The sequence below is a fragment of the Monodelphis domestica genome, chromosome 8 (genome assembly GCF_027887165.1).
Source record: "Monodelphis domestica isolate mMonDom1 chromosome 8, mMonDom1.pri, whole genome shotgun sequence".
In the NCBI taxonomy this organism is placed as follows: Eukaryota; Metazoa; Chordata; class Mammalia; order Didelphimorphia; family Didelphidae; genus Monodelphis; species Monodelphis domestica.
Window position 1 is genome coordinate 3,435,902 of NC_077234.1, and position 23,280 is coordinate 3,459,181.

Below are 23,280 nucleotides of genomic sequence, written 5' to 3' on the forward strand. Positions count from 1 at the left end.
TTGGACCCCTGCCAGGTGACCTTGGTCTGGGGGGAGGCTTGTCCCTCAGAGAGGTCCATGCTTACCTGCTCTGGGGTATCTTCAACATCAATCAATAGAGAAGACATCCCCTGGGGCTATCTTAGGTAGCCCGTTTGTTGGGAACCCCTCTCAGCAGGGGACGTCTCTCTCCTTTTACCCCACTGGCAGCCATATTCCCTCTCTCCTTCAACTCCTCCATTCCCTGTTACAAAGCCTTCCTTATCCCCGATATCCTCTACAATCCCTTTAATTATTACACAGAGATGCAAAATAATCTCAGGCACTAATTCTCCAGATGTGTGCACAGACAATGGCGGGGAAATGGGTTACCTAATCATTAAAACGGGCTTGACAAATATAAGAATTTTTCCAAGTTGTGGTCACCGTTTACAATGATTACATATTAATTAGTCATGAGACTGTTGGTAGCTCTATTACAGCAACATAGTGACAGTAAGAGAGGGAAATGTAGAAAGGAGGTAGAAAACACTGCCTAGCTAAAAATGCCCTAAGTCCAGTCCCAGCGCCTCCAGCCCCCAAAGAGGCGGAGCCACAAAGGGCGGCGGCGCCTCATGCCAAGGAGGCAAGGGGCTCACCCGGGGAAGTATCCCTCTCCAGCCTGAGTGTCCAATGCTGAAAGCCAAATCTTCACCAGAATCCAAGGTCGGAACCAGGAAGCCAAAACCCAAAGCCTCAAAAGACACCGAGCCATCCAAGAGCTTGATCCCCTGAGGAGCCCAAAGACTCCCAATTTGCCTGGCACTGCCCGGGGGAGGGGGGCAGCGCTTGTGGTCTTTTGGGGTAAAGACCTTTTCTAGCAAAAGGCTCTTACTAACTAAGGGTTAAAGACTCACTCTGGGTTCAGTTAAAATAAACAAAAGGACTTTCACCTCCCCCAGAGCCTGAGAAGAGCTGGTAAGAGCTGAGGGGAGCACAGGGTGCAGAAGATCCCGGAGAAACAAGCCGAGCTCCGGGCCATTGGACTTCTCTCCTCCAATGCTCTCTCAGTCAGCTTGCCCTGGAGAGGCAAAATCTCACTCTGAGCCGACCCCATGGGTGGCAAGGAAATCCAGAATATCAAGGGGGCTAGAGCCGGAGGGAACACAAGGAACCACGCAATCCAGACCCTTCACTTTACAGAAAGGGAAACTGAGGCTGGGGTTCTCGTTGCCTTGGCTGTGTCCCCCTGGATTCGCCAGAGAGACTCCAGCCAGCGATCCTCCTTGGCCGGGTTCAGACGTTCCCTCGGCTCTCCTTCACCCTCACTGTGTGCCCGTCTCACCCCTTTTCCTGGTCTCATTGGCCCTTCGTGAAGCCCATGAGGAAATCCTTGGTGATCCAATACATTCTCCAGCCCACCCATACCCCCATGCCTTTCTCTGGGTCCCTCGGGTCCCCTGCAAGTGTCTCAGCCTTTGGAACCAGGCTGCATCTCCAGAATATTGTGATCCTCGATGGCCCGGTCCAGAGCTTCGTGCCCAATTCTTCATCCCCTGAGAGAGGAGTGGAGGCCTGAGCCTCGGTTCCCCTCCTGGCGGTCCCCTCTCCCATGGCCCAGCTCCTTCCTAAAAGGAGGCACCCAGGGCTGTGCCCAGCAGCGTTCCGGCACTCTGGCCAGAGACAGGGAGCTCATTGCCTCCCTTCATACAGCTGGAGCTCCTTGCACTCGGGTCCTCCTCTAATGCCTCCCTGGGGCCCCAGGACCTCAAAGGCATGCTGCAGGGAGCACAGATCTGGCCTGGCCCGACTGAGCTTTCCCATCCTGGCAGCCTCCCGTGGTTGGTGTGTTTGTTGATGGAGGACCTCCAGAGCAGAGTCCGGACCCTCATCACCAAGCCAGATCCTCTTCTGTGTAGCCCACAAGAGGGCTATGATGGGCACAGGAAGGGGAGGAGCAGCACCTCTGTGCCAGGAGCTGTGCCAAGCGACGGGTAACACAGAAAGGCCAAACATCGCCTGATCTCAAGGGACACGTGGTCCAAGGGAGAGACAAAGGGAAGACCTCGAGGGACGTCCCAAGCTATTTCTCAGATAAGCAAAAGAGGGGCTCAGAGGGGAGGCCCAGCCTGGCGCCTAGGGCCTGGGAGGGCCCTCCGGTGAAGGTGAGGCCGGAGCTGATCCTTAGAGGAAACCAGGGAGCCTGAGAGCAGAGGGGAGGGTGGGAGGATTCTGGGAATCAGATTAGAGTTCGAGTTTGAGATAGGAGCCTTGAATGCTATGTCCAAGGGCCTGCAAGTAGGCCAGCGTGCCTAGGAGGGAGGGCGGTAAAGAGTAAGGAGCCTGACTTCCCAGCTGTGTGACCCTGGGCAAGTCACTTGACCCCCATTGCCTAGCCCTCAGCACTCTTCCACCTTAGAACCAACACACAGGATTGATTCCAAGATGGAAGGGAAGGGGAAGAAGAAGGAGGAGGAGGAGGAAGAGGAAGAGGAGGAGGAGGAGGAAGAGGAGGAGGAAGAGGAGGAGGAGGAGGAGGAGGAAGAGGAGGAAGAGGAGGAGGAGGAGGAGGAGGAGGAAGAGGAGGAGGAGGAGGAGGAAGAGGAGGAGGAGGAGGAAAAGGAAGAGGAGGAGGAGGAAGAGGAGGGAGAGGAGGAGGAGGAAGAGGAGGAGGAGGAGAAGGAAGAGGAGGAGGAGGAGGAAGAGGAGGAGGAGGAAGAGGAAGAGGAGGAAGAGGAGGAGGAAGAGGAGGAGGAGGAAGAGGAAGAGGAGAAGGAGGAAGAGGAGGAGAAGGAGGAGGGAGGGAGGAAGGGAGAGACAGAGAGAGACAGGGAGGGAGAGCAGGAGAGAGGGACAGAGAAGGAGGGAGAGAGAGACAAAGAGAGAGACAGAGACAGAGAGAGACACAGAATGTGTGTTGATCTCTCGACCTGACATCTCTGAAGTCATTCCCTGTCCTTGGTGGTGTGTCCATTTTCATCTCCTCCTGAATATACTCTGGCCCCCAGCCAAACTGGCCCCTTTTTGAAGGAGCCCCATGATTTCCTCCCTCCGCTCCTTTGTCCACCCTGCTCCTTCCGCCTGGAATTCCCCCCTAGTTGCTCCTTGCTGAAATTTTCCGCACCCCCAAAGGGCTCTCCTTCCCTACTGAAGTTTCCCTCCCCCAGTGGGGCTCCCCCTCGCTCGGCTGCACCCTCTGGCCCTCGTGGGACTCGCTCGCGTCTCTGCCAAGCGAGATTTGTCTGTAAGCCCGGCGCCCCGGCCCAGTATCACTTCTGAAGGGCGGGCACTTTCTCAGATCCACTTTTGCACCCAGAAGTGCCCAGTGACATCAGAGCACAGCTGGCCCGGCGGGCTCGATGCCCATCGGCCAGACGACACCAAACTCACCAGCACTTGCGGGAAGCTGGAAAGAAGCTGCTGTGCCCCCTGCCCTGGGCACCGCTCCTTCCCGCCCCTGCAGCCACTTCTGCCAGGCTCCGTCCTATGCCAAGCCCTGGGCTTCCTTCCAGGGCACACAGTGTGCCCGGCTTCTGAAGGAGGCGATTCTTCCCGATCTGCGGCCCCCCTCCAGGCAGGGGATGAGGAAATGCACACAGTAGAGTCTGCCTGGGAATTTCCTGTCTTTCATTACAGTCTCCCTGGGAGGTGATGCACTTGCCTGGCATTCAAAGCCCTCCCAGGCCAGGCTGGTCCCACAGCAGTGCCCTGCACACGCTCTGTAGCCCCTGCCCCAGGGAAGCTGCCACCCATCTCTCGCCTGCCCTCGCCCTCCTCTTCCTCCAACACATAGTGACCTAGTGGGGACCCTGGAAGACCCTCCCTCCCCCTTTGGCCCTTGAATCCGCCCCCTCCTCTAAAGCCCTGCTTGCCCCAGGAAGTCCTCCCTGATGTCCCCAGCTGGGAGCCAGCTTCCTCCTTGGCCCTCTTGGAGGCCCCGCGCGTCTGTATCCCTGGTTGCCCACCGTGCATTCGGGGCACCCATCGGGGCTTCCGCCCCGGCCACCGCCACGGACACGACTGGGTGCCACCTAGACTTGGGACGTCTCTAGTGCCCGGGCCGGGGCTCTGCGCACGGGAGATGCCTGATCAGGGTTGGGGGGTTTATACCTGATCGTACAACGCTTCCACCATGGGTCGAGATTTTAAAAACGTTTCTGGGAGTCTCCTTTGAAGCCATCATGCAAGTCACATAAAAAGGAGGCTCATGGGAAGGTCCTCGCAGACCACGAGATGGCAATGACTCGCCCAAGGTCACGGGGATTTGAATCCAGACCCCCAGACTCCAAATCCATGCGCATGAGGACCTTCCGCCATGGTTCTCCCCGGTCTGAGTCTCATAAACAGGTGGTTCCTTGTCTTGCTTTGCCGCTGCCTGATTTGACCCGGAGCCCTTGCAGGATGGGGGTGGCCCAGCAGGACCCCGACTTTCCTGCAGAATGCCAGCCCAGGGGCCCTCTTGCCCAGTACGGAACTGGGTGTGACTCTCCATGACGTGTTTGTCCACGATCAGACTGCCCTCTCCCCCTCCATCGTGGCCCGGAGCTCGGCTGCCTTCTGGCTCTGCCCCCCCTCATCAGGCAGCCTTGAACGGTCTCCCGGGGTGGAAGAGGGAGATGGGCACATGGCGCCCTCGCTGATGCCAGCCAGCTTTTCTCGTCTGCCCCCTGGCACAGCTTGCTGCCCTTCCTGCGCTCCTCTGCCTTGGAGAGTTGTTACTCGCTGCTGCCAGAACACACAGGTCTAGAGTGACAAACGGGAAAGTCACCAGTGACGGAGATCCGGGCGAATCCTGGCCTTCCGTCATTTCCTCCCTCCTTTCCGATGCTGCTCCCAGGCTCAGCCGCCAGACCCCGGGTTTAGAGGGATGTGGCAGGCCCCCCCGGGGGCCTCTCCTGGGCCTTGGGCTTGCAGAGAAGCTCTATCAGCGTCTTCTTTCCCTGGTGCCCCAGAACCCATCCTCCTCCTCTGCTCTGCTGGGACCAGGGCTGGTCTCTGCCCTGGTGGGAGTCCACGACCTCAGGGGTCCCTTCTGGTTGCACTCCCCTGCCCTGACCCAGGCAGCAGCCTCCCTCCCCTCTGACGTCCGCCCTCCCGGGGCCTCAGCGGCTCCAGCTCCCCACCAGAATCTCCTTCGCGGGCTGCCGCCAAACGTTAACAACCAGCTTTCCAGGGGCAGAACTGAGGGCTTGGTGCAATCTCCCCGGCTACCTGCGGAAGATATTAGTGACCTTCATATGCTTAAATCCACCAAGCGGTGGGTTCGGTTCAGCCTTGCCCAACTCTTCATGACCCCAGAGGGGACTTTCTTGCAGAGACACTCCTCTCCAGCTCATTTTACAGACAGGGAAACTGAGGCAGGCAGGGCTCGTGATTTGCCCAGCAGCTGGGAAGTGTCTGCAGCCAGATTTAAATTTGGGGAAATGAGTTCTATCCACTGTGCCGCCTAGCTGCCCAGGCATACGGGGTGTTCAGGGAAGACGACTAGCTCTGGGGCGAGGGCTGTTCACCCCTTTGTGTCCACCTGCCACCTCGCTCTTCCTCGTGGCTCCAAGAAGCTGGAGCATACACAGTGGCCACACTCCAGTAAGCCATCTTGTCAGGGCAAGGCTAAACCAGTTCTCAAACCCCTCAGTGAGTCAGGGGGTGTCTACACCAAGCACGTGAAGACTTTCCCCAAAAGAACGGGCGGATAAGTATGGCTCGTTCCAACAGCCATGAAGGCAGCTGAAGCAGGTGCGGTGGAGAGCTTAGGGCTTGGTCAGACATGGAAGATGCCAAGATGCACCCCAGCCCATCACCAGTCATCACCAACATGCAGGGCGTTGGCCCTATCCGCTCCTGGGTTGGCCAGCAAAATCCCAGGGGAAAGGACCCACCCTCGGGAGCCTTCCAGGGCTGAAGTCATAATAAGGAAAGCCAATAGCAACCGGCCCTGGGAGGAAGGGAGGAAGGAAGGAAGGAAGGAAGGAAGGAAGGAAGGAAGGAAGGAAGGAAGGAAGGAAGGAAGGAAGGAAGGAAGGAAGGAAGGAAAGAAGGAAGGAAGGAAGGAAGGAAGGAAGGAAGGAAGGAAGGAAGGAAGGAAGGAAGGAAGGAAGGAAGGAAGGAAGGAAGGAAGGAAGGAAGGAAGGAAGGAAGGAAGGAAGGAAGGAAGGAGGGAAGGAAGGGAGGAGGGAAGGAGGGAAGGAGGGAAGGAAGGAAGGAAGGAAGGAGGGAAGGAAGGGAGGGAGGGAGGGAGGAAGGAAGGAAGGAGGGAAGGAAGGGAGGGAGGGAGGGAGGAAGGGAGGAAGGGAGGAAGGAAGGGAAGGAAGGGAGGAAGGAAGGAAGGGAGGTAGGGAGGAAGGGAGGAAGGAAGGGAGGAGGGAGGGAGGGAGGAAGGAAGGAAGGAGGGAAGGAAGGGAGGAAGGAAGGAAGGGAGGTAGGGAGGAAGGGAGGAAAGAAGGGAAGGAAGGGAGGAAGGAAGGAAGGAGGGAAGGAAGGGAGGAAGGAAGGAAGGGAGGTAGGGAGGAAGGGAGGAAGGAAGGAAGGAAGGAAGGAGGGAAGGAGGGAAGGAGGGAAGGAAGGAAGGAAGGAAGGAGGGAAGGGAGGGAGGGAGGGAAGGGAGGGAGGAAGGAGGGAAGGAAGGGAGGAAGGAAGGAAGGGAGGTAGGGAGGAAGGGAGGAAGGAAGGGAGGAGGGAGGGAGGGAGGGAGGAAAGAAGGAAGGAAGGAGGGAAGGAGGGAAGGGAGGGAGGGAGGGAAGGAAGGAAGGAAGGAGGGAAGGAGGGAAGGAGGGAAGGAAGGGAGGGAGGGAGGGAGGAAGGGAGGAAGGGAGGAAGGAAGGGAAGGAAGGGAGGAAGGAAGGAAGGGAGGTAGGGAGGAAGGGAGGAAGGAAGGGAGGAGGGAGGGAGGGAGGGAGGAAAGAAGGAAGGAAGGAGGGAAGGAGGGAAGGGAGGGAGGGAGGGAAGGAAGGAAGGAAGGAGGGAAGGAAGGAAGGAGGGAAGGAGGGAAGGAGGGAAGGGAGGGAGGAAGGAGGAAAGGAGGGAAGGAAGGGAGGAAGGAAGGAGGGAAGGAAGGGAGGGAAGGAGGGAGGAAGGAAGGAAGGGAGGTAGGGAGGAAGGGAGGAAAGAAGGGAAGGAAGGGAGGAAGGAAGGAAGGAGGGAAGGAAGGGAGGAAGGAAGGAAGGGAGGTAGGGAGGAAGGGAGGAAGGAAGGGAAGGAAGGGAGGAAGGAAGGAAGGAAGGGAGGTAGGGAGGAAGGGAGGAAGGAAGGGAGGAGGGAGGGAGGGAGGGAGGGAGGAAAGAAGGAAGGAAGGAGGGAAGGAGGGAAGGAGGGAAGGGAGGGAGGGAGGGAAGGAAGGAAGGAAGGAAGGAAGGAGGGAAGGAGGGAAGGAGGGAAGGAGGGAAGGGAGGGAGGGAGGGAAGGGAGGGAGGAAGGAGGGAAGGAAGGGAGGAAGGAAGGAAGGGAGGTAGGGAGGAAGGGAGGAAGGAAGGGAGGAGGGAGGGAGGGAGGGAGGAAAGAAGGAAGGAAGGAGGGAAGGAGGGAAGGGAGGGAGGGAGGGAAGGAAGGAAGGAAGGAGGGAAGGAGGGAAGGAGGGAAGGAAGGAAGGAAGGAGGGAAGGAGGGGGAGCAAAGTTGCTTCTAAGGACCAGCTGATGATTCGAACTTGACCTTGTTCTTCTGGGAGCTTCAGACTATGGAGCTGCTATGACTAAGGTCATACACCGGAGGAGTCTCTGTCTCCTTACTCCCCCCCCCCCAGGGAGGGGGCGGGAGGGCGAGGGGAGGGGAAGGGGAGGAGCGCTTTGAGTTAGGCGCAGGCCTAAGCAGGGCCATACAAACAGGAACGGAAAAGCAGCCGCTGCTTCCCTCGCAGTGGCGCCAACGGAGGCGGGGTGTCGAGGACCATAAGGACCCTCAGGAGCAGAGGGAGCCGGGGGGGCTGCTAGCTAAGAGGGACCCCCCCCCTGCACGAGTCCCACAGTGATGCTGAACCACGTCCGGGTTCCTCTTGGGCAGGAAAGCCAGTCGCAGGGCAGGGGCTGGGCCGGGCCGGGCTGGGCTTCTTTGGTTCCCTCGCACAGCCCAGAGCCTAGGCTGGGGGTTCTAAAGGTTCCATGTAGGTCTAACGGAGCGAGGGGAGCGGCTCCTCCTCCCGAGCTTCTCCCCCAAGCGTGGGGAAGGGCGGGGAGCATCTGGGTCTCCTAGCGAGGCCGGGAAGGGCCCGGAAATGGCCCGGAGGGTGACCTGAGCCTCCGGGTAGCCGCACTGGCTACTCGTTGGTCCTTGGCATGATTCGGCCCATTTCCCGGGCCTCTCGACCTCCAGCCAATCACCAGGTCAGCCTGGAAGGACGCCGCCAGCACCCTTGGGATCCCGGGAAAGGGGACCATGTATTCGCCTTCCCAGATGGATGCTACGGCATGGGAGAAACTTCCGCAGAGAGTCTCTAAGCACTGCGGAGCAGAGCGAGCCCTCCCAGAAGTGCCGCCCTCTGCCCTCTCCTCCCAGACTCTGGGCCTCTTACAGAGCTTCTCTCTGCCCACAAAGAGGCCCCTCAGCCCTCGAGACCGAGGCAGAGCCAAGCCAGCTATGTGCCCGGGGCAAAGCCTCAGTGTTCCCGGCTGGGAAATGGGAATTCTGAGGTTGGCGACGGCCCTTGCCCCTGGGAGTTGTTTCAAGGCTCAGAAATCTGTTGTCACGTCTTCTGGGTTTTCCCAACAATGTTAGCCTTGGTCAGCCCAGGCAGCAAGCCAGGAGGGTCCCAGACCCGAGCACCGGCCTGGGTGCTGGGGCCGCAGAGACACAGCCTGAGCAGGCAGCCCTGCCCTGTCCCCAGGCGGCACCCGGAATGGGGTCCCAGGGAGAAGGGGGGACGGGGCCACTTAAGAGGTATAGGGGAATGCCAAGAGCCGGAGGGGCCAGGAGGGGAGACCGAAGGGTGACGAGCAAAAGGCAGGAGGTGCCTCGGAGCGTCCTCTCCAGGGGGACGGGTCCGAGTGGCGTGATGTGTGAGACCCTGCAATGATGGGCTGGAGCCAGACGGAGGAGGGTTTTTAATGCCAGCTGGAGGAGCTGGCATGTTGTCCATCCTATGATGGGGAGCCAGTGAAGGTTCTTGAGCAGATGAGCTGTTTGGGGGGTCGGTTACCTTGGCAGCTACGTGAAAGATGGATCCGAGCAGGGAACACTGCAGGTCAGGATTCTCTTTGGCAGGGTGCCCGGGGGAGGGTGAGGGACTAGAGGTGGTGAGGCCCAGAGGGAGCGGGCAGCAAGGCCTGGCAGCTGCTTAGGCAGGGCGCGAGGGAGCCGGGATGACGCCAAGGTTCCTCGGAGGCAGCCTCGGCAGACACTGGGAAGCTCAGAGGAAGAGGAGGTTCGGGGAAAGAGAAGCTTGGTTCTGGACATGTTGAGCTTGAGACCCTTGGCAAGGATCCAGAGGGGAGGCTCAACAATGTGGCAAAGAGAGTAGGGCTGGATTGATTGATCTGGGAATCGTCTGCATAGAGCGGATCATTGAGCCCCGGAGCTGGTGAGACAAGAGGGAAGGACCAGTTCCTAGCTGTGTGACCCTGGGCAAGTCCCTTAACCCGCATTGCCCAGCCCTTGCTGCCCTTCTGCCTTGGAACCAATGCGCGATATTGATTCTAGGAGGGAAGAGACAGTTGAAAAAGACAAGAGGGAGGGACCCGGGTTAGCCTTGGGGGACGATCGCCCCATGGGCGTGCCAAGGATGCTCATGGAACACACCCCTGACAAGGAGCCCCAGGAGGCAGCACTGTGAAAACGCAGGAAGGAGCGCGTCTGGGGAGAAGAGGAGGTCCGCGGTGCCAAGGGCGGCAGAGGCCCGAAGGGGATGAGGGCAGGCAGAGCAATCAAGAGCCCGTGGGTGACCTTGCAGAGAAGAGTCTCAGCTGAGGAGTGAAGTCAGAAAGCAGATCCCACAGACGGAGCAGAGCCAGGAAAGGCGGGCAAGGCAGGCTGGACGAGGATGCCAGGGGCACAGCGGGCACAGCAGGAGGCAGCTAGGAGACTCCCGTCTCCCCATGCTTGTCAAAGTGGGTGAGTGCCTGTTGGGACAAGAGAAGTCCCATGTCACATCCTTTAAGAGGAAGCTTTGAACTCCCTCTGTGAACTCTGCTCATGCCCCTCGGTGGGGTCCTCCCAGCCTCATCCATTTTCTTTGGATCCCCTGAGCCTGAGCCTTGAACCCTTCCACTTGACCACTGCCCCAAGCTCCAGTGCTGAGAGGAATGGGACATGCTGAGACTTGGAGGGGGCCAAGAGGCAGGCGCCGAAGTCCTCGCTGCCTGTCTTCCCCATCCCTTCTCCCCACAGTCTCCTCAGTTTTCCCGAGGGTTTACCCTGGAAGCCCACAGCCTCACCCATACTCCAGACACCCAACCTTTGGGGGAGGACCCAGACGAGGGATAATCATTGAGGCCGGTGGAGTGGTGGACAGAGAGAAGGAAGTGGAAGGGAACAGTCCCTGCCTTTGCTACTCTCATCTTCGCCACTCTCAGACCCTGCTCACTCACCAAGGGTGGGCTGCCAACGATCCTCCACGGCTTACCAGCATCAGAAGAAAATGCCATTCCCCCCTTAGAGCCTTGGGGACAGTCCATGGGCCTGCCGCCGCCAGGCCTTAAGGCAGGGTTGCCTGCTTTTTGGAAGACCTCCTTGCCCAGAGAGGACACAGACGCCCTCCAGGCAGTTCTTCCTCCGAGGTCTCCTTGTGGCGTCACAGAGACCCTCCACTCTCGAGGGCTGGCCAGTGGAGAGGCTCCCGTAGGCCGGCATCAGTGCAGCACGGGGTTTTCTGGCAGAGGAGCAGCCCAGGCAAGTGCAGGAAAGTCCCTGGCTGCACAGCTAAGCTGTCCTGGCTTTTGTGCTGCAGAAATTCCCCCCATCATCCAGGAAGGAGCCAAGAGCTGGAGACTGTGTGGCCCGGGGCACTGCCCAGAGTCCCGCCGGCTCGGCCAGTCCTGATGTTGCCACAGCGCCTTCCTGGGAGCTGCCTCGGCTCGGAACGGCATCTCCTGATAGGAACAGAGTTGAATCAAGGACCGCATTCCTGGGAGTCCGATAAACCACGGATGCCCTGCCTCGGGCCTCCGCCCATCCAGTGGGTGTCCTGGCGGGGGGCTCGGACAGAAAGAAGGGCCCCCCACCCGCCATCCGGGGGGCCCCAGTGCGGGAGCAGTGGGGTGTGCAGACGGCCCCTCTCTTGTTCCCAGCGTGTCCAGGGACGCTCTCTTCGTCCCTCTTGGGAGGCTGCAGATGCCTTGCAAGCCTTCCTGGGGTTCAGCTGGTGCCATGTAAAAATGGCTTCTCCGAGTGTGGCCAAGTCCCGAGGACCCCGAGGGCCAGGGAGAAGGTGGGAGGCGACGGGCAGGACGGCAAAGAGCCACGACGCCACAAGCTGGCATTAAAGCACCTACTATGTGTCGGTCTCTGGGCTAAGGCGAGGAGGGATGGGAGAAATTCGGAGGAGCAGATGGGGGCGCTCCACTGGCTGGCTCGCTCTCCTCAGGGCAGTCGGGGCCAGACACCTACTTCCAGGCTGGGGCCCGGAGGATCGGGGGGCGCTTCATCTTCTTGGCACAGCGCCTGCCGCGGGAGGCCGTGCCCTAGAGACTTCCCATCGCTAAGGGGCATCAAGGAAAGGGGCAATTGCCCAGCCCAGAGCCTGGCCCCTAGGAGGCCCTTCAGCCAATAGATCCTTGGCTAAACCCCTCCCTTCCTCCTTAGAGGAGCTCCCAAGTCTGGGCTCCCAGGCAGGAGAGCAGTAAGGCCTGGGCCCTGGGGCTTAAGTGACTTGCCCAGGGTCACCCCGCCAGAAAAGAAAGTTTCCGATTGGCCTCTTGAACTGCCACGAGAAAAAGGCCGGGATGCATGGCAGAGACTGGGAGCCCTGCAGCCCTGGGAGGGGCTGAGAGCCGGAGACTGTGCGGCTTCCCGTTTGGGGGCCCCCCTCCTGGGCACACTCTTCGACCCCCCATTCCCGGAGAGAAAAGACCCCCCCGCCAAGCCCCGGCGGGACACCCCTGCAGGCAGCGCGGCGGAAGTCCGCCCTCTCCGCTAGGCCTGAGAGGGGCCGCCACGCGCCCCCCCCCCCCGCCCCCCGCCGTCCTCAGGGCCCCGGAGCCTCCCCCACCCACTCCCACCCCCCGCCTCCAGGGAGCAGCTCCTCTGGTCTGGCCGGGCTTAGCCCACCCTGGGCGGCTCCCGGGGAATTGTGAGAATGGCCTCTCCCTGAGGGATATGCCCAGGGATCGGCAGAGGAGCCTGACTGAGGAGCTTCCGGGGGACCCTGAGAGGGACGCCCTTTGGGAGAGGGAAGCTCAGCGACAGAAGGGGAGAGCAGGAGGAAGTCCAAGATCCAAGGCTGGAAGATACTGCCGGCTGCAGAGCCGCCCCAAGCAGCCCTCCTGCCTCCTGCCTCAGTCTAGCCGGGAGGGAAATGGGCTGAGTTTGCAAAGATGCCCTTCAGCCAGGGCAGACCCTCGTGCACAGGCCGCCTGGCTCTGGGGACTGGGAGGCCCTGACCAGGGTCACCCGGCTAATGGCCGAGGCTGGCTCTGACCTCAGGCCTTGCTGACTCCAGCCACCCGCCTCCCAGAGCTCCGGCAGGTCCCTTTCTCGGTGTTCCCCTCATTTACCCAAGATGCCACCCTTCGTGCCTGCCTCATTTCTCCATTCTGCCTTAGAGAAAGCAGCCTTCCCAGGGCAGGGAGGGGAGAGGGGAGGCAGCCAAGCTGATGAGGCTCCGTTTATAGCAGGAAGGAAATGAGCAATTATTGAGCACCTACTGCGTGCGTGCTAAGAGCTTTATGAATATCCGTCTCATTTGATCCTTGAAAGGTGCTATGATCACCCATTTTATAGTGGAGGAAGCTGAGGCAGGCAGAGGTAAAGCGATTTGCCTAGTGTCACCCACGCACACAGCTGGCAAGATTGGAACTCGGGCCCCGGGGCATTTAAACCAGAAGACAGCTCTGGTCTGGCAGGAAGCCCAGGGCAAGAGGCCCAAGCCAGCTCATGGAGCGGAAAGCCTAGGGCCAGAGATGGGCTCACAAAGGGGCCTCGAGAAGCGCCCACCCGGCCTCTACACCTGCCCTGAGCTCAGCTGGCACAGTTGTCTTGAGGCGAGTTCAAATCCTGACTCAGCACCCCGCAGCCACGTTTCCCTGGGCAGTTGAGGCACTTCCCTCACCTGAAAAGCGGATGTCCTAGTGCCTACTTCCCAGGTGAGTGCCCACTAACTAGGGCAGGGTGCCTGGTGCGAGCGCCTTCTTATTCACTGACGTGCCCCCGCAGAGACTGGCCCTGGCGTCCCTCTGAGGCATGTCAGCCTGGGCTGAGTGAAGGAGCAGCCAAATCCAAGCAATGGGGACGCAAAAACTGAGGATGCTGTCCTGGCTGCCCCCTCCCCCAAGGGTAGCGGGCAAACCTCCCCCTCCCCCAGGACAGTTGGCCTTTGTTCTTTCCAAAGGCTCCAGGGGCATCCCATCTCCTCCCACCCAGGGAGGACAGCTCCCAGTCTGGCCTGGCTTGTCCCCAACTGACTGCCCACATCCAGCTTCTTGGTACACTAACTGACTATCTGATGAGATAAGGGACTGCTGGAGACAAAGAAAGAGGGGCCAAAGGTTTTCGGCTAGCCCAGAGCCTGAGGCTTTTCCATCTCAATGCTTCTTTCTAGAGAATTGGAGGCCCTGAATACCACCACCAAAAATAAAAGAAGAGACTCACTAGATCTTTCTTTAAACCCTTTCCTGGAGTCTTAGAAGTAATACTACATATCCTTCCTAAAACCAGGAAGAGACTTGCCCAGGCTCACACAGCCAGGAAATGTCTGAGGCCAAATTCGAACCCAGGACCTCTCCTCTCCAGGCCTGGTTCTCTATCCACCAGCCCTGAAAATAACTAGAGCTTAACAGAAAAATAAAAAGAAGACTCTTCAGTGTGGAAATTGTTATGTCCAGGCAGGGCACCAACACAAAGGAATGAGAGCAAAAATTAATACCAAATTCAAAAAAAAGGACCAGGAATCAAGTGATAACACATGCATAAACCAGTGCAATTGCTTGTCAGCACTGGGAGGGGGAAGGAAGAGGGGAGGGAGATGACAGGAATCATGGAACCATGGGGAAATATTTTTAACTTAAAAAGAAAAAGAAAAAAGGACCAAGATGAGAAGACACTGCAAGGAATTACAAAAGCTCCAACCTGATGGATTTAAACAATCAGTTGGCTTTGAAAGATGAAAGTGGATAAAGGTAGAGATATCCACTCTGATTATCCTACTTCAGACACTTTCTAGCTGTGACCCTATTCAAGTCACTTAATGTTTCTCAGTTTTCAAATCTATAAATGGGAATATTAGTAGTACCTACCTCAAAAGATTGTTGTGAGGATCTTTGTATAAGTACTAGATGTTGTATTATCCCAGGCAGCCCAAGGGTAGGAGACGGAATCTTGTGTATGAGAAATGGGCAAGAGGATGGATTGCTTGGAACTCACCTTTTCCCACCCCTTGTACTGAGTGAGCCTGGAAAGATTACTCAAACTCAAGCTGTGGCTCGGGTTGTGAAGCTAAACAAAAGGAGGTATGGGAACCAGCCGTTGTTCTGTGCCTACTACACACCAGGTACTAAGCAAGGCGATTTGCAAACACCATCAGTCTTCACAACGATCCTTACAATACCCATTTTACCTTTTAGGAAACTGAGGCAGACAGAGATCAGGGGACTTTCCCAGTAAGGGTTGGAAGGTGAGATCTGAACTTAAGCCTTCCTGACTCATCCCATTTCTCTGCCTCCTAAAAGAGGAGTTTCTGTTTGCTGCTCGCAGTGATGATTGAGTGAGGGAGTGATATGGTCAGTCAGCACTCAAGGAGAATCCCACAGGCTACGGGAGAGGAGGGAGAGATGGTCCAGCTGGGAGGTGTGTCCTGCCCAACAATGATCCAGCATCCTCAGCTGGATCAAGTGGGGAGGGAGGAAGAGGAGTCATGGAAGATGCCAAAGCTGGGAGGCTGGGAGGATGCTGGTCAGAAGAGGGATTGGGGCTGGGCCGAAGATATCAAGTGCCCTCGGGGCTTTGAGAAGTCCCTGGGATATTCAGGTCATGATGTCCCATCAGCAATCTGTGATGTGAGATTGGAGAGCAGGAGGGAGGCTGGGATTGCTTCTGAAGATGGAGGAATCATCTGCATAGAAAGGACTGTCCAACCCAAGTGAGAGAGTCTGGAAGGAGCTATTTGGTGCCAATTCTCAGCATTGGCTCCCAATGCTAAACGAGTCACCTCGAGAGAATAGAGAGAGCACAGAAGAGAGACTGAGGCAGAGCTTTAGGCAACACTGACCACTGCCTTGTGCCACGTGATGAGAGAGTCGCCAAAGGAGAGAGAGGAAGCAGTGGGATGGGCAGGAGAGGAGCCCAGAAAGGGCAATGTCATGAAAACCTAGAGAGAAGAGACTATGACGGAGAAGAGGATGACCAGCAGTGTCAAAGTATGCAAAGGATGAGGGAGAAGAGGCTACTGGGTTTGGCCCTTAAGAGATCATCATTGCTATTGGTCCCACTCTTGGTCAATCAGGGGAGGTGGGGCTTCTTCTTAGTCTCCTGGCCCAACACGTGGGTTCCAGCTCCCTGAAATCTCTTTCTCTGTTGACTTGACTTCCCCACTTCCCTTTCCTGGTCATGAGGCAGATAGGGGGTACCATAACCCCTAGAGCACTGAGCCTAGAGTCGGCTCAGAGTCTGGTGAAATGTATGGACCTCCTTTTAAGGAAATGCTAGATTTCAGGTCAAGATGAGTAAAAATAACGATTAAGTGGAGGCTCCCCTCCAAGATCGTGGAACCCGAACAAGAAAAGGAATATGGACTGCTGCGGAAACCGAGGACGAGCCAAGCCTGGACTGAGGCATCTCAGATTGCTGCCTCTGGTCTCCAAGTTAGGTCCAGGAGGCAGGCTCTGGTGTGTACAGAACCTGGGCTGGGACAGATCTCCAAGGCCAGTAAGCTCCCCTCTCCTTGGACACAACCCAGAAGGCCAATAGAAATCAAGGGAAACCTGGTGGCCAAAATTAATCACCTCAGTCTTTGGCTACCCTTTGAGCCCTGGTGTCTAGGACTAGAGAAGCAATAATGAATCAGGCATGTGACAAGCAATCATTAAACACCTGCTATGTGCCTAGTCCTGTGCTGGGCCCTGGGAATAGAAAGACCCAAACCAGCAGGAACCCAGCTGGCACCCATGTAAATGGAGAGATAGATAGGTGGAAGGATTCACAAATAAATCAGTGACTATATAAATAAATAGAGAACATCTGCAATGTCCCCAGCATTTCCTCCAAATGCACAGCTCTTCAGAGGGGTCACTCTGCCCCGAATGAGATCATTTGGAGGGCTTCATACAGATCCTGCCTAAACTCTGAGCCAAGGCAAAAGCCCCTGCTGTCAAAAATGGCGCCCGGTGACTCTATCCAGCCTGCCCGGTCATTAAGATGCAGGAAATAAAACGACAACATGGAATCCCAAGCATGGCTCACTCTGAGTTCGAAAATAAAGCCGTGGCCAGGGACATCACGGCAAAGGGGGGCATTTGGAAGCTTCTTTCGGGAGCCTCCTGGAGGCTGGGCCGGTTGCCTCTGGCCACATGTCTCCCCTCAGAAGAATGCCAGTGGAGGTCTGGCTGTGATGGGGCTGGGGAACAGATGGGTCAAGGATCTTCGAAAACACTAGAGCCGTTGTCACAACCGGGGAGTCATCTGAGGTCCTCCCTCCCTAAATATCACCAGTACTCCAGGCCATCTTGAGACCAGATGGGCATTGAAGCTTTTGTCCCTCCCCCTTGGCCCTAGAGCTCCATCAGCAGCCTGGTGGGTGAAGGCCTCCATATTGATGGTTGGGCACAATTTGGGTCCAGAAAAGCCCATTTTGTGCCTCCTTGAGCCCTCATGAAGCACTTAGAGGTCCTCCACTCAAGCTGTCACACAACACTCGACCACAATGAATCCCAGCAAGAGGAAGAAGATCCAACAAAAACCTCGGAGACACAGAAAGGAGTGACGTCCATAGGCCAGGAAACCCGTTACCTCAATGACATATATCACAAAGTATGAAGACGCCCCCCAAACTAAAGACAGCAGAGTTCGAATGACCAGTCTGCTTCCCAGAAGGGAAATGAGGGCACCACCTCCTTCCTCCCTGGAGAGGATGGGCTCTAGATGGGCAATGGTACCCATGGGGCCAAAGGGGGGGATGGGGAGATTGGGATTTCTTAGCTGGGTAGGTCAATGGGGTTTACTTGTTTAAATCTTTGTTACCAGGGAAGGTTCCTGGGACTAGTGGTGAGAATTGTAAGGGGGGTGGGGTGGGGGGGGCAGGGGTTGTTTTTTTTTAAAGGGTTGGACTTGAATATTTAAGAGTGAGGTCACCAAGAATTTAATTAATTCCAAAGAGATTTATTTACAATTTATTTACAAAAGTATAGAAAGAATGAAGCAAGAAATCAGAGAGAGGATAAGGTAAGATATCAAGCCTGAGCACTAAGTAATTTATCTTGGGCCCGGGGCTCCAAAACTAGGCAGGGGAGTTTATTCCTCAACTGGATAGGCCTCAGCCCTTGTAGCCAAGACCTGGGGAAGTCTCTTCAGAAAGATCCAGCAGTTAAAGGTCAGCTTTCACTCACCATGTGTCAATCCAGTCAGCCGATCCTTCTACCCCTCTTTACCAACCTCAACTCAAAAGGGTGAAGAATTTAACTACAGCAGAAGTCCAAGCTGAACTCCGCTCCCAGAATCCCTAACTCTATGTAGCACTCTCTCTTTTAAAGGCATTTTCTTTTGCATCACTTCCCCTAATTTCACATCTACTGATCACAACTGACCCTCTGCTCTAGGACTGCCCAGAAGGCAGTTAGTCGATTCCGATTCATTACCCACTATTGCACACGTGGGTCACAGACCTCCCCCTTCATGATTATGTTGGATATTTGCCCTTCTGGTGATTAGATCTAAATGGGCAGATCTTCATACTTAACTTTTAAGCACCGTGTTTACACTTTTTGTGACTGAATTGAAAAATGGGCAGGTCTCCATACTTAACTTTTAAGTAGGCTGTTTACACTTATGGGGATTAAAATCTAAAAATAGACTGAGTTACAATTTAAATATTTGCAGGGAAGAGCTAAATACCTTCATTGTTACAATCAGGGGAGAGCCAAATCCAATCTTCACAGAATGGATGGGATATACTGTTTTTTAATTGAATTAAATTTATTCATGTGTCTTCCACCATTTTTTATTTTTTCAGGAACATGTAGAAACCATTTTTGATGATTATTTTTTACATTTTAGAATTCAGATTTTCCCCGTCCTTCCCCTCTTCCCCTCTCCGAGGCAGTGAATAGTCTGATATAAACTCTACCTGTACTTTCATGAATCATGTATTTCTGCATTGCTCATGTCATGACAGAAGACACACATCACATACACACACACACACAATGGAAATCTCACGAAGGAGATAAAAAGGAAGGTGACACTCTTTGATCTGCCTCAGACTCTGACAGTTCCTTCTCTTTTCATCAGGAGTCTCTTGGGGTTAGCCTGGAGATTTGCTTTGTTGATCATGGTTTAGTCCTTGTACAGTATTTCTGTCACCACATACATTGTTCTCCTGGTTCTGCTCGCTTCACTCTGCATCAGTTGAGATGAGCCTTTCCAGGTTTTCCTTAGGGCGCAATAGTATTCCATCACAGCCATACACCACGTCCATTTCCCCAAGTGATGGTCAACCCTTCCGTTTCCGGTTCTTTGCCGGATCTGCTGAAAATGTGTTGGTGCAGGCAAGTCCTTTCCCCTCATCTCTGATCTCTCTGGGATCCTGGGTCAGAGGGAATGTATAGCTTTAGGGCCCTTTGGGCATGACTCCATATTGCCCTCCAGAATGGTTGTGCCAGCTCCCAGGCCTGCCAACAGTGTACTAACGAGTGGGTGGGATCTTCATGAAAGGTTGTGATGTCTTCATTAATAAATAAAGTCACAGACTCAGAGGGAGGGCCATTTAAGAGTGAGACGTCGGGTGGCCGGACGCTATCTCGGGCTCACAAAATGAGAGCCAGAAAAGAGCTGAAGGGCTCCCTTATTTTGTACATGAAAATTGGTCAGCCCCGCTCAGATGACATCTGGAGGGCAAGCTCAGTGCTGGACACCGTGTTGTAAAAGGCATTCATAAGCCACGGCCGCACCTTGCTCAGAATGTGCAGAAAAGAGTGCCCCGTGGTCTCAGCAGCATGGCCACACTCCAGAGGAACCGGGTGAGGGACTTGGGGTGCTGAGCCCGGGGAAGAGAACCCTGGGGCTGGGAGTCCCCAGGACGGGCTGCCTTCCACTATTTGAAAGAGGGATTCGACCCCAGAGAGCAGCTCCAGGGGCAGGCGGTGGGCATGGGAGAGAGGCTGTTGAAGCTGCCCTAAAAATGTGAGACAAGCCAGCCTTCCGCACTCTAGCCGTCGTGTCTCCACAGGCAGCCGCTCTCCCTTCTGGGGCCGGGATTTCTTCAGCCAGGGCTTGGTCTAGGTGGCCCTGAGCCTCTCCCGACTTCACAGCTCAGACACACTGGAATGGAGGGAGGCCTCATAAATCTTCCCACCTGGAGTAAAGGAACTGGCCTGCGGGCAGCACTGTCAATGACTGACTGGCGCCGAGGGCTTGGCACCGGTGGCCATGGCTTGGCATACAGCTGGTACATTTCCTTACATTTTTCCGCGGTGTGCATGACCCACCCCTGGCTGATACATTCCTCCAGGCTAGGGTCTGTTTTCTTTTTCTTTCGTGTCTCTCTCCACACTCCCCTGCCCTGAGAGGGCCTCGTACCCAGGAATGTTCCCAACACCGTGGGGCACAGCCTGACTGCCAGCTGCCTGACTTTGCAGAAGGTCACCGAGCACGCCGGCTAGCCCGAGAACCCAAGCCCTCTTGTCCCCCAGCCTGGCTCACTGCAGGGAAAGGAGGGCCTCCCGGCCAGCAGCTCTAGAAGGAAGGGGGAAGGCACTGGCCCGTTCTGGTTTCTATTTTTACGGAAGTGAGGCTGGAACCCAGTCCAGACAGGCTCCCTGTCCTTCAAGAGCTGCCTGTCAATAGTGTTTCTTCGTGGCGGGAAGGCAGCTCGCTCTGCTTGGCCTCACAGAAGTCCCCTGCAGAACCGCAGAAATCTTGGCGGAGACAGGCTTGACGGAGGCGGGCAGCCCTCCACCTAAGCTGCTCTCTGCGGAGCTGCCCAGGCCACTGGTGGCCTCTCTTGAGACTCTCGGGACCCCCTCTCTTCTCCTGCTTCTCCTCCCACCTCTCCGCCTGCTCCTTCTCTGGCTCCTTACTGCGTTCACCTCCAGATCACAGCCTCCAACATAGGCGTCCCTCAGGGTGTGCCCTGGACCCTTTGCTCCTCTCCTCTCCTCTTAGCTCCCCAGCTCCCTTGGATTTAACGATCCTCTCCAGGCCGAGGATTCTCACATCTACCTAGTTTGCCCCAAACTCCCATCTCCAACTGCCCTGGAGCCATCTCGAGCTGGACGGCCGGTAGACGTCTGAAATTCAGTAAGTCTAAAATGGAACTCACCATTTGCCCCACTAAACCCTTCCTGTCCTACCTTCCTATTCCTATAGAGGGCAACACCACCCTCTCGGTCCCTCAGGCTCCCACCCCAAGCGTCATCCTGGACTCTTCTCTGTCTCTCTCTCACCCTCCAGATCCAATATGGTGCCAACGCTTGGCCACTTCACCTCTGCAGCATCTCTTCACTGTGCCCCTTCTCTCCTCTGGCATTGTCCCCACCCTGGTGCAGACCTTCATCTCCTCAAGCCTGGACTATTGCAATAGCTGCTAGGGGCAGGTGAGCCGCCCTCAAGGCTCTCCCCCCTCCAGGCCATCTTCCTTTCAGCCACTAAAATGATTTTTCTAAAGCACAGGACCAATCATGTCATGCCTCTCCCACCCCCAGTCATTCAACTGCAGGGGCTCCCAGTCACCTCTGGGATCAAATAAAAATCCCTGTGGCATTCAGAGCCCTCCCCAGCCCGGTCCCTTCCAACTCTTCCAATCTTCTTGGACATCATTCTGCCCAAGTATTCTGTGGTCGAAGGACACCAGCCTCTTTGCTGTTCCCCAGACAAGACCTTCCATCTCCTGACTCAAAGGATTTTTCTCTGCCCACCCCCAGGACTGACATTCTTCCTCCCCTCTCTGACTCCAGCTTCTTTCTGGTCTCAGATAAAGTTCTCTGCAAGAACCCCTTCCTGGGCCTCTTTCCTTAATGCCTTCTCTCTGAGATGAGGTGATCATCTCCAATTTCCTCTATGGCCGTACTGTATGTGAACAAATACATATCCATGTGGCTATATCTGTATCTTCTTTGTACGGAGTTGTTTGTCTGTTGTCTCCTCACTGGACTGTGAGCACCTTGAGAGCAGGGAATGGCATTTGTTTATCTGTTTGGCTTGGTCTGGTCTTCTTCAGCATTCCCTGAATACAGCTCAGTAACCAGTTCATAGGAGATGTCTCATAAAAATGAATAGAATCCTTTCAGATTATAATGCAATAAAAATTACATTCAATAAAGGGCCATGGAAAGGCAGGTTAAAAATTAATTGGAAACTAAATAACCTAATTCTAAAGAATAAATGGGTCAAAGAACAAATCAGAGAAATTATCAATAATGTCAGTAAAAAGAACAATAAAAATGAAACAACATATCAAACTTTATGGAATACAGATAGAGCAAAACTTGGGGGAAATGTTATATCTTTAATCATTTACATCAATAAAAAAGATGAAGATAAGATTAGTGAACTGAGCATGCAAAACTAGAAAAGAACAAATTAATAAACACCAAATTCAAAATTCTGAAAACCAAAGGTGAGATTAATGATATTGAAAATGAGAAACAACTGAACTAATAAGTAAAACTAGAATCTGGTTTTATTAAAAGCCAATAAAATAGATAAATCATTGTTTGATTTGATTTTTTAAGGGAAATAAATGCTAGTTGACTGAATGATTGATTAAAATGCCTACACTGGTGTCAAACTCAAATAGAAATCATACATAAAGATCTTTGCAACCCATATATTGACTTACAAAATCTCAAATTAATATTATCTATAGCATATTAACAGGCAGCTAAGTGACTCAGTGGATAGAGCACTGGACCTGGATGCAGGAAGACCTGAGTTTGAATCCAACCTCAGACATTCAGGTCACTTAATCTCTATTGGCCTTCATGCACTGGAGAAGGCAATGACCAACCACTTCAGTGTCTTTGCCAAGAAAACCCCATGGTGAGTCTGATCCCAGGGTCATGAAGGATCAGACACGACTGAGCAACATTATATTTTTATTTATTCTGGTAAATGTTTCCTAATTACATTTTAATCTTGCTCTGGCTAGGGAGAGTTGTGAGCTGCATGGAGCCCCCAGGGACATGTTCACCATCTCTGAGTCCAATCCTGCAGCTCTGCTTGCAAGCACACTTCCTAGTCAATGTTGGAGCATTTCTGGTCATGGGGATCTCACTGCTTCACCAGGAAGTCTGTTCATTATTATCATTGTTGGAAAGTATTTCTCATATTTAGCTAAAGTCTATGTTATGAACTTCCTTTCACCCCCAGATCTCAGTCAGAGAAAGGAATGCAGACTGAGTCTGTTCACCTTCCACCCAAGGGAGACAATGAAATGTAGGGCAGCTTGAAGCGAGCTGCCCTTCCAGTCCTCTCTCTTTGCTAAGGTGCCTGGCATGGAGAGTCTCTGGGGCCATGCCTCTCTTCCCCAATGGTTTGGTTATTGAATCACCCTCAGGAGCACCAGCACCCCACCTCCTCTCAAGCCTTCTCTAGCTGGCCTTCCTCGTCCCCCTGTTCTATTCAGTGCTCAGCCCCTCTGAAGCCCCCTAACTCAGAAGCACAGTGACAGTTCTAATTCAACAGTGTTTTGGGAACCACATGCATCCCTTTACTGTGCCATTCAATTTTCCTTTCATTATCTGTGCAGACCCATTATAATAGAAGAACAGAAGAGAAACACCCCCCCCAAAGGAGGGGGAATAATTACAAATTTGTGAGCTCTGGGCCAGATGAGAAGAACCACCCCTGCCTGCCCAACTGACACTGGACAGCTTTGAAAACCATCATGTTTCTTCATGAATTCAACCTAAAATTACCAGGCAAAATGGAGCTTAAATTGGCAATGCAATTGGATGACAACTAATGATGTCAACATCATTATCATAATCACCAGTTGGGGCAAGCTGCTTTAGACACTTCCCATGATGCCAAGGAT